This window comes from Erigeron canadensis, chromosome 1 (genome assembly GCF_010389155.1).
Source record: "Erigeron canadensis isolate Cc75 chromosome 1, C_canadensis_v1, whole genome shotgun sequence".
NCBI classification, from domain to species: domain Eukaryota; kingdom Viridiplantae; phylum Streptophyta; class Magnoliopsida; order Asterales; family Asteraceae; genus Erigeron; species Erigeron canadensis.
The window spans coordinates 36,478,139-36,489,389 of NC_057761.1; the positions used below are offsets into that span (position 1 = coordinate 36,478,139).

The following is an 11,251-nucleotide window of genomic DNA, read 5'->3' on the forward strand; positions in this document are numbered from 1 at the left end:
GATATTTATATGTGTAGATATATATTTATTTTTATATAATAAAAAGTCAAGAAAAGTCAAAATTGAAAATTTGAGAAAATCGAGAGATGTTATTACGCGAAATGTTTATAACATTTTAAAGATAAGATAAATTATTAAATATACAAATTTAAATGTAAGTGAAAACAACTTTAAAATAATATACTTCTATAACATTGAAATGATTAAAAATTTTTTAAAAAAATTCTTTTCAAGTTGATGGCTAAAAATAAATATAAATTAAGTATTCATGGCTAAAAAGTGTAAATCATTGATAGAAAACCAAAAAATGTAAATTAATGAGATTTTTTTCTATAAATACTAATAGAATAATATATTTAGATAATGATTATTATGATTTTTAAAATATAATTAATTCAATGATGACATAAGCGAAAATGAATTTAATAAAATTGAACGATTTAATTGGTTAATAAGTCATTAGTTCAAATGTCTTATTGTATAAATATATAGATTAGTTTAATTGTTTTATAGTATATATTAAGATTAGTATATATTAAGATTAAGATGTAACCATTTTTAATATGTGGCCTTTGTTGAGAAACATACTATTAAATTAGAAGCGGTTTGAATACAACGCATTTTGATGTGGTCTATTTTAACAAGTAGTGTGCTATCATTTCTTACACAAAGTTTTGGTTTAAAATATATTAACGTTGTCACAGAACCTCAAATGTTGTGTATTGTCGTCACCATATCGTGCAAGTAACCATCTCGTTGAAGAATTATTTGGTGTTATTGCGAGATAAGGTGTGTACAAACCAACATTTCACATTAAAAAAAAAAAACAGAAAAACATGTATATCCTTTGCCCAACATATATTTTACATCTAGAGCCAACAATATATTTATTGATCTACACATATAGTAAGCATACATTGAAAGTATGCTATAAAATGAACACAGCTACTTAATTACCTTGGCCCTGAAAGAATAGAGGGCATCAACAGTGTTGGCTTTTCTCTTACTCGATTGCTATTTTCTATATTCTCGGATCTGTGAAGTTGTAATCCAAGTTCGATTCCACACTCATTGCACCTTCTAAAACCTTAACTACCAACGACATCGAAGGCCTTCATGTAAAATCAGTTTGTAAACACCACGCAGCTACTTTCATCATCTCCACCACCTCTGCGCCATTTGCTTGCTTATCTTCACTGTGCTTGTCAACCATATCTGACAACGTTCCTTGTTCCCAGCTTTTTTGAAAGACGGCTAGTAAGTGCCAGCTTTCTTTTGGATCAAAGATCTTCCTCCCACATAAGATCTCCAAGACAACAATCCCAAAGCTATATACGTCCACCTTTTCTGTTATAACTGACCTGCTCTAACACTCTAGGGTGATATACCCAAGGGTTCCTTTTATAGTAGTCATCATTTGCGTTAGATTTCTGTCGACAAGCTTGGATAACCCAAATCAGATACCTTTGCATCAAAGTTGGCATCTAGTAGTATGTTTTGAGGCTTAATATCAAGGTGGATGACTTTTTGCCTACACTCTTCATGGAGATATGCTAATATTTTAGCAATATGAAGTATAATGATTTTTTTTGCATTCCCACTCCAATGCGTGCCCCGGATTTCCATGGTAGATCCAACGATCTAATGACCCATTACTCATGAAGTCATACACGAGAAATCGTTATAATTTCCAAGCAGAGAATCCTCTAAGCCTCGCTAAATACACATGGTGAATGCTGCCAATTGACTCAACCTCAGCGAGGAATGATTTGTTCACCTGCCCATGACCGTCAAGACATTTAACTGCTATTTTGGAGCCATCTTCCAGGATCCCTTCAAAAAGTGTTCTGAATCCTCCTTCACCAAGTTTTTTACTAAAATTCTATGTGCCAGCTTTCAACTCACCATAGGAAAACCGAGTGGGCAATCCTCGTACTTGATGAACATACTCTTCTGCTTCCTCATCCGTTTCAATATATTGTCTTTTCTTGTGGACAATAAACAACATAACAGAACCTACGACCACGATAAGAGGAATGCCAATGGCGGGACCTAGGACTTTTGCAACTCGGTTTTTTCTCTTTTGTGACACAAAAGGAGATGGGGACGTAGACAAAGAAGGTGCTCTTCCATTCTGGACTTTTGCAACATCGAGATGTTACATTGGTTTCTTCTGTAAGGAGGTTGAGGCTGAAAATTCCTGTTACGTTCCGATTATTGTCATATATATAGTAGGAAGTGGAATCTGCAGTACCATTGAGGGTCCATGTGGTGGAAAGATTTGCAGTACTAGTATGATATGGTGGTTGTGGCTGAACAGTAGTAGGGGTGAGTGAGTAGAAAGCATAGAAAATGATCATGAGAAAATTAATATAGCAGCAATTAATCCATGAGGAGGAGGATGCACTTCTCATGACGTACAACCAAATAATTAAACAACAATAGCTAGTACAACCAAATGATTTGATCGATATATCACAGAATAATTAAGGAGATCGAATAAGATATATGCATATATACTATATATACTATATATATATAATTAACACGATTATGTAAAGTCAAGTCAACAACGCATTTAATTTCCTTCTCATTTCCTACACAACAACAAACACAAATGGTGCTAAGATCTCGTAATACTATATGTTTTCATCATTAATAATTATATTACCAGTCTGTGTGGAGTCTTCCACTAAATGGCCCTGCCGTCTGAACCTAGCTGGTGGATAGATGATTTAATATGTATATAACTCTCAAACTTTAACTTTAATTTCAACATTCGTTTATTTAAAAAAGTTATGACTTGTTAATTTGCGATCACCAAAATCTATCAATGCATTGTATAGGGATGGATATAGGCTGATATGATGATGATTTTCCACAACTGGAATCCTAGTGTAAGACAATTGAAATGGATGGTTTAGTTTTAGAAAGTGAAAAAAGTATATGTATCAAAATGTCAAACTTAAACAACTAATAATTTAATATAATCATGTATATTCATTTTCGGTTCTACACATTTGACCATAAAACAATACTTTTTTTACTTCTGACCATAAAAGCACCTTTTGACAAATTATTTTTAATATTGATTTTAAGAGAATTTTAGCTATTTTTAATCACTAAAGTACTTGTGATGCCACAAATATCGTGTTACTCGTATTACACAGTTGATGCTATTTTTAATCACTAAAGTACCTGGGTGGAATCTGTACGCCTAGGAAGCAAATCAAGACTCTGCAGGACCAAGTTTTGGTAGGTTTCAAGTTTTTCCAAGCCAGGTTTATCTTCATGATTTTTGATCATTCAACTTCATATATTAAGCATTAAAAGATCAAAAAAATTTCATAAATCAAACATCTACTTAATTGATCCTTCTTCTTGCAATGCATTTAATACTGGACCATTCTGATACTTTAGGTAGTCGGAACTGTAATCTCATCTACAATCTTACTTAGAATTGGAAGTGATTTATACAGAATACTAAAGTATTTCATCATCAGGAACAAAACTCTCGTCTACATTCTTACTTTCATTTAAACTCCATAATAAATTAGGATTTAGGACCAACATACTCTTAAAGTCTTCATCTCGGTCAACATTTCTTTTTTGTATTCATAAAGTTCATATAAAAAAACATAATACCAACTCACTTTGGAGCTGGAAATTCTCAGTACAACACGTATTTGGGCTGGGCTGGGTTGTGGATAAACAGATCTACATCCGGACCCAAATGGGATAAAATGTACAAGCACTCAATTCCTTCAATGTTTTTCCTTACAGTTCAAATCTCAGTGTCTTTGTTTCTCTAAAGTCTCAAACTCTCACCCAGTAACCTGCCCCTAACCATTGCAGCCAGACGCCAGTTACAAAAAGCTTAGTCAAACCCACTGTTATATTTACAAAAAACGTCGAAAGAGAATCCCTGCATTTTGGAAGTTGGTGGTTTTGATTTGAAACTGGTGATTTTGGCTTTAATATGGCACTTCCTATGGCCCTAATATACAACTTAATGTAACTCTCGTATGGAACATGCTGATTTTCACTAAAGTAGCCTTAATATACAACTTATTTGACTCGCCAACCCGTTTGGCAACTACCATCAATTAGTATGCCCTGTTTAGTTAATTGGGTCACATGGGTCGTGTAAGCGTGTCCTAATTAGAAATAAACTATCCAACGTTGGATTTTGGGTTGGTCAGTTCGAACTCATCCCAATATTTCCAGAAACACTTTTGATTTTATCTGTTCAACAAATACAACAAGGGGATGTTTCAAACAACAAGATTATGGAACTTGAGATGTCTGCACATAATCAAAGGCCATAGTAGGAACGTTTTTGGACCATCCGTAATCTTAACTTTAGGTATTGACTGCTCTATGAGCTGTTTATATCACACTAATTCTTCCTACTGCAGTAACTAATTCACAATTTCTTAAAACCATTTTTATATTGAATGATATAAAAATAAGAGCGTATAAAGATTTACCAGTCAATCCAAGGAAGTCAATTACAGCATAGGGCTTGGCTAATCTTTTCTCACAAAGTCGCACTCAATGCTTCATTCCAAGGTATCACCTGCCCATCGTTAAACATATTTAACAGCTCTGAGCAGGAGATCGAGATGCGGGTGGGTTGTTTAAGCTTGGATTTGTGTATTCAATTGTTATTGGATCCAAAGCAAAACGACTCGATTTATTACAATGGTATTTTTAACGGATGATTTGTGCTCAGAATCATTCATATCCCTAATTTTAATATTAGACTTTTGAGCTCCCAAATTCGTCAAATACCAAATCATAATAGTTTGATGCTAAAAGAATACTCCGTATTATTTTGATTTAATAACTACAGTCTTTGCTTTGAGAACTTATAAAAACATAGCAAGAACCAAGAACAAGATGGAATTTTTTTAAAGGTTTTTTTTTTTTTTTTTGAGAGTTAATTGTATTTAAAAAAACAGATCTAATATATGGGTTTTTCTATTATGTGCCTTGGCATATGATAAAAATTAATTATTCTTTTACTTTCCTTATATAAAACATAATTAATATTGTAAAAAATTTATTTTTTTTACTTCTAGTTCCTATTTTATCCTTTATTGATTTAGTCATTATTTATGCACATTAGTATTTCAATACTCTAATTTACTTTTCTTCATTTAGCCGATTTTCATATTGTATTTTACTTCTCTTGATTTAAATCAATACAAACGGAAGTAGACTAATGATAGTATTTTTTTTTTAATTTTTTTTCAGTTAAGTGTAACAAGATCAAAAACTAGGCCGATAATATCTCAAAAATAACATCTTATGGGCCCAGAAACTGATCATTTTCCTGAAACCATCTTGCACCTTTAAAAGTAAATGTTATGGGGTGGCGGCTAGCTCTGAACAGATTACCCACTGCTGATCTTCTGGTAAATTGAAACATCCCTATAGCATCTACTATTTGTACCATGTGTAAATCTCAAGAAGAAACAACATTACATCTTTTTATTCATTGCCCGGTTATTCCCTTTGGAGTCTCATTCTGACCTGGTGCAAACTCAACGTCCCAAAGCCGCCTTACATCATCAGGGACATTTTCTCCCTTCATTCAGACCCCCTCATTGCACCCTCCCAAAGACCTTACATCAACCTTATTATGATTACCTACTGCCGGATCATTTGGCTATCACGAAACAACTGTATCTTTTCAAATAAAAACCCCTCACTCTGGTTCGCTATAAAGGAGCTCAAGGCTACAAGTTTTCTTTGGATCTCCAATAGATCAACAAAGCCCGGAATTGATTGACCAAAATGGTGTAATTTTAATTTCTAGAATTGTACTTCTTTCCTTTCGTGTGTACTTTTCTAGCTCCTCGCTAGCTCTTTTATTAATAAAATTATGATTAAACGTAAAAAAAAAAAAAAAAACACCTCAATTGCTTGTTCATATATAAAAGCTAAAAATTAAATTCCTTAAAAAATAAAACAACTTTAAATTAAAATTTTAATAAAATGCAAATGCTTCCTCTTCACTCATTATGGTGTATCAAAAACTTGTTTTGTGTTTTCAGATTTCTCATTGTGACTTCTTGTAAAAAATCGTATAAATCAAATAAATGATTTCTTTTTTCTCATTTTTCGCAAATGCAAAGTAAATGAAAACAAACTAACTCATATTGGCTTGTAGGAACAGGGAGCATAATAAACTTTATAGTTGACTCTATAAAATAAAAGGAGGAGAAAAATTGAGTGAGAAAAATTTGTGAAAATTTAATCTGTAAAAATCAGTTAGTAAGAGACACATAAGTTTAAGTAAATTGTTTAACAAATGAGATAGTTTAGTTTAGCAAAATCATTGGGTATAGTTATCAGTTATGGGAATCAGATGAAATAAAAAACTACAATCTTGATCGAATCAAGGTAAACTAGAATACTGAGATGTAAAGGTGTATAAATAATTTCTAAATTCAGAAAGGATAAATTAAAAACTAAAATGAAAAAAAAAACCAAAATTAATAACATTAATTGTGTTTTATATGAGGAAAACAATGATGATTAATTAATTTCTATAAGGTGCCTAGAGGTACATAATAGAAAATGGGGATGAGAATATTAGGTTGTCCTATATAAGGAGATGAGAATATAAGGTTGTCGGGTATTTAAGCTTAGGTGTAAAACACTCATATATTGTTTTTTTAATCTATAAAAATCATGAGGACCTATGTATTTATTCATTAAACAAGAAATAATAAAATATTAGTATGTAAGGGGTTCCACACCTAAGCTTGGGTGCCGGACAACCTTATATTTCTTTTTCCCTATATATAATCATATATGATGTTGTATATAGATCATGGATTGATATGAAAGTGATGGGATTTGAATTTAATTTTCATTAGATTTGAAAATTAAATTTTGGACTAAAACTGTAAATTTTAAAAGTTAGGGATGAAAATTAAAAGTGACAATCCACAACCGGGACAATTTTTGTAATTAACTCTGGTATTATTAAGCCAATTTATGATATTACTCATCACGTGCGAATCACGTGACCTGGTTTTAAACGGACGTTTATGGCTAGGACTAAAACTGTAATTTTTGAAAGCTAGGAATGAAACCTGCAAGCTGAGTACCACGATAAGGACGATTTATGTAATTAACTCTTATTTTTATAATTATTTTTAACATGATCCATTAACGCATAATGTAACACCCCAACAAGGCGGAATCATGGGGTATCACAAGAAAAGCACAACACGACATGGAAATTATGTAGAGTAAAACTAAATGCATAAAATGATCAAGTAAATCCATACAAACCATTCAGTAGTGCAAGTAACCGGGTCACATCTATGCATAAACCCCAATAATATTACATTGTCAATATATATTACATTTAGAGTCAATTAAAAATATATTTATTGATCAAAACAAAATAATATAGGCAAACATTGAAAGAATGCATAAAATGAACACACATAGCTACTTACCTTGGCCCTGAAAGAAGAGAAGGCGCTAGCTGTGTCAATTCTTCCTCTTCTGCAATTGTTATTTTCTGCATTCTCTGAAAATCTGTGAAGTTGTAATCCAAGTTCGATTCAACACTCATTGCACCTTCCAACACCTTAACAACCGACGACATTGAAGGTCTTCTCATAAACTCAGTTTGTAAACACCATGAAGCTACTTTCATCATTTCCACCGCCTCTGCACCATTTGCTTGCATATCTTCACTGTACTTGTCAACCATATCTAACAACGTACCTTGCTCCCAGCATTTCTGAAAGACACCAAGTAAGTGTCAGCTTTCTTCTGACAGAGATCGATCGAAAATCTTCCTCCCACATAAGATCTCCAAGACAACGATCCCAAAGCTATATACGTCCACCTTTTCGGTTATAGTTAAGTTGCTCCAACATTCTGGAGCGATATACCCAGGGGTTCCTTTCATAGTACTCATCACTTGGGTTTGATTTTTGTCGACGAGCTTAGACAACCCAAAATCAGATACCTTGGCATTAAAGTTCTCATCTAGTAGTATGTTTTGAGGCTTAATATCAAGATGAATGATTTGTTGCCTACACTCTTCATGGAGATATGCTAATCCCTTAGAAATATGAAGAATGATGTTTTTACTGCATTCCCATGCCAGTACATCCTGCTGGAGCTCTCCATGGTAGATCCAACGATCTAACGACCTGTTACTCATGAAATCATATACGAGAAGGCGTTGTGATTTCCAAGCAGAGTATCCTCTAAGCCTCACTAAATTCACATGGTGAATGCTGCCAATTGACTCAACCTCTACAAGGTATGATTTGTTAACCTGCTCAATACCCTCGAGACATTTAACTGCAATTTTAGAGCCATCTTCTAGGATCCCTTCAAAAACTGTTCCAAATCCTCCTTTTCCAAGCTTTTTACTAAAATTCTCAGTGGCAATTTTCAACTCCCCATAAGAAAACCGAGTGGGCAATCCTCGTACTTGTAAAGGCTTAGCATATCTCAGTGGCAATTTTCAACTCCCCCTGAACTTTTATAAAAGCTATAAAATTCTCATTAGTATATGGATAAGTGGCCATTGTAAATAGGTCAGAAGGTAGATAACATTCTCCATTTGAAGAGCCATTGTCATTATACCGAAATAGAGCTGCTTTGCACGAGCAATTTTTCAAACACGCTTGTTTGCGTGTCTCCACATCCACATCCTCCAAGTCGGCAGAAAACATGAAGTAGGTGACTTTCTCGACTGCAATAAAACGTTGATCTTGGATAGCATTACAAGAGAGAGGAGTAATTTCAAAGCAACCGAGGTTGGGTTTTCGTATGTTTACTGCTTTGAAATATTCTATCCCAGGGGAGCCTGATTCGGGACAAATACATTGGTTGTCATTCGAGCAAAGGGCATTTCTCCCACAAGCCAAAAGATAAGCACACTCTCCTAAATCGTTTCTAAGTAGCTAGATCATCAGCAACCTCTCTAAAATAATCGTCTAATTGCCACTCAAACACTTTTAAATGCCCATTTGGCATCAGTTTCATATACTGAGACGATGATGCTTGAGGTAATGCTATAAAAGCATCAGGATCATTTGGCTTGGCAGAATGAATGAATAAAGACAAACTCCCATTTAAAAACCTTACATAACTTTTTCCTTTATTTGTTTTTGTTTCATTAAATCTTTGTTCAGGAACCATACTAAAATAGTATTGAGGTGGGTTTGATTCAACATAAGCAAACAAACCTTCATCAGTGACTTGAAGAGAGTACATACCTTTCTGATCACTTGTCCAATTTGTTGATGATATCAGCTTTTGACCTTCAAACAATGGTTGTCCAAGTAACAGACAGTCGGCCGGGTGATCAAAAGATTGCCAAACCACTTGGTGATTCACATCGTACGGCACCAGGTTTCCAGAATCAGTTAAGTTCATGCCAACCACAGATTTACCGGCGGTGTTGGTGGTCCAAACCATTGTTCCATCAGCATCACGTAGCACCAGTTCTCCTGCGGCTGTGAAATCCAGTGTCGCGTTGTTCTGGACCGGATGGTCTCGGTTGGCTGACCTGACCAAACTAAAGGAGGAGATAATAATGTGGTAATGCTGTCATAATATTCACTAACAATGATTATGGCAAAGAGGGAGGAGATACAATTTCCATTTTTCCCTAATTGACAGAAGAATCCAAGTGCTAATCGAGTTACCTTGGTTTTTGTAAGGAGGATGGGGTTGAAAATTCCTGTTATTTGAATCTGCATTGTAATTGATGATCCATGAGGTGGAAAGATTTGCAGAAGAAGGATATGATGTTAGCGCAGCAGAGGGGGTGAGTGAGTAGAAAGCAGATTAAATGATGAGAAAATTAATATATGCAGTCCTCATGATCACGTACGTTATGTACAACCAAATGAATTGATTGATATATGAACGAATAATTAAGGAGATCGAAGAAGATATATGCATATACTATATACCCCCTCCGTCCCATATTAAGTGTCCTATTTTGACTTTTTGAGTCTTTATCTTTCAACTTTGACTGTAAATATTTTTGTTTATGTTATATAACACTTGATATAACATATATGAATTGATTGAGTTTTAAATATACTTTTTATTGATATAACTTTCATCAATCAATATATAATACAAACAAAGATATTTACGGTCAAAGTCGGAAGAAAAAGTATAACCCGCCATCGTCTTTTCTATCAAATCATTCTTTGAAGCCATGTATGCTTCATTGATGGAACTTTCTGGCCTAGTTGCCAACCTTTGTCCTTCAGTGATGGAGTCATGAAAACTCCTTTGCACGATAAGGCTTATGGCTCTAATCCATCTATTTTACATGTTCCTTTCAGCTCAAGACATCAGCTACAACGTTTTCTTTACCCGGGTGAGGCCGGATTACGCAATCATAGTCACTAAAAATCTCAAGCCACCTCCGTTGCATTATGTTCAATCCACTTGGGCAAAACCATGTGGAAGGCTTACGTGATTGGTATAGGTCACACTCTTGGTGCATATAAATAATGTCTTCAACATTTCAAGCTAAACATGACCGCTTCCAACTCTGATTCACGAGTCGGGTAATTCTTCTCATGCACCTTGAACTGTCTAGAAGCATAAGCAATCACTTTACCCCGTTACATCAAAACACAACCTTTGCCTGGATGCATCACAAGAAACGACAAAATCATCGGTTCCTTCGGGCAAGCTTAAGATAGGTGCATCCCACCACTTGTCTTTCAACAATTGGAAGGCTTACTTTTGCTTCTCACCCCAATCAAGCATCTTTCTTGTTGAGTCAGCAAGGTTAGAACTTGGGCAATCTTCGAAAAGCCCTTAATGGATCGTCTAATATAACCCGCCAAACTAAGGAATTTGGCGAATCCCGGTTGACGCCTGGGGTTGTTTTCTCCAAATTTTCACTATTTCAATTCTACCTGGGTCCACATGAATTCCTTCCTTGCTCACCATGTGACCATGAAAGTAAACCGCTTCGGGCCAAAATTCACACCTGGAGAACTTGGCATACGATTTTATCTTCCCGGGGTAACTCTAAGACTTTCTCCAAACGTTTCAAATAATCTTCTTTCGTCCTGGAATAGACAAGGATGTCATCGATGAAGACAAATGACAAACTTATCCAAGTAGGGTCGACACACCGGGTCTATCAAGTCCATGAACACCGTCGATGCATTGGTCAACCCAAAAGGCATAACCGCGAATTTAAAGCGTTTATAACGTGTTCGAAAGG

At 34.7% G+C, this 11,251-nt stretch overlaps 2 pseudogenes; both read right to left on the reverse strand.

The window, feature by feature from the left end:
- Positions 1 to 841: 841 nt before the first annotated feature.
- Positions 842 to 2,695, reverse strand: LOC122585900 (annotated as a pseudogene).
- Positions 2,696 to 7,477: 4,782 nt separating this feature from the next.
- Positions 7,478 to 9,752, reverse strand: LOC122591305 (annotated as a pseudogene).
- Between the last annotated feature and the right edge of the window lie 1,499 nt (positions 9,753 to 11,251).